The sequence below is a fragment of the Penaeus monodon genome, chromosome 22, assembly GCF_015228065.2.
Source record: "Penaeus monodon isolate SGIC_2016 chromosome 22, NSTDA_Pmon_1, whole genome shotgun sequence".
NCBI classification, from domain to species: domain Eukaryota; kingdom Metazoa; phylum Arthropoda; class Malacostraca; order Decapoda; family Penaeidae; genus Penaeus; species Penaeus monodon.
The window spans coordinates 18,881,809-18,882,307 of record NC_051407.1 but is presented as its reverse complement, the minus strand read 5'-3'; positions in this window follow the sequence as shown (position 1 = coordinate 18,882,307).

The following is a 499-nucleotide window of genomic DNA, read 5'->3' as shown; positions in this document are numbered from 1 at the left end:
TCTGAGGAATTGTGCATATTCTCCTGGGAAATGAGGCTTGAGAGAGCGATAGCCATTTTCTTTTTCTTTTTTTTTATTATACAACAGGTCCATGAATTTATAAATCTTAACCCCATTTGTTTATTGTGTCTGGATATATACTAGTTGTTGTTGGTATTAATGCCATTGCTGTTATTGTTGACATTGTTGTTTTTATTATTATTCCTATCTTCAGTACAATAGTCACGATTACTATTTCTTTGTACTGTATATTCTTTTTTGTACTTGGCTTTCATCATTTATTAATAATTAATATTGTGCTTGTTCCGTTCATTCAGTCTATTACAAGGTTTGTCGTGGTCGTCGCAATAACTGATTTAATTATATCTTTATGAAAAGATTACGAAAATCACTATTTTTTTATCTACTGTTACCATTACGGAGTTAGTATCTTCATATACCTTACATTTATTACCACCCCCTCGCCATTATCTTTATCTTTATTGTCATCATCGCATTG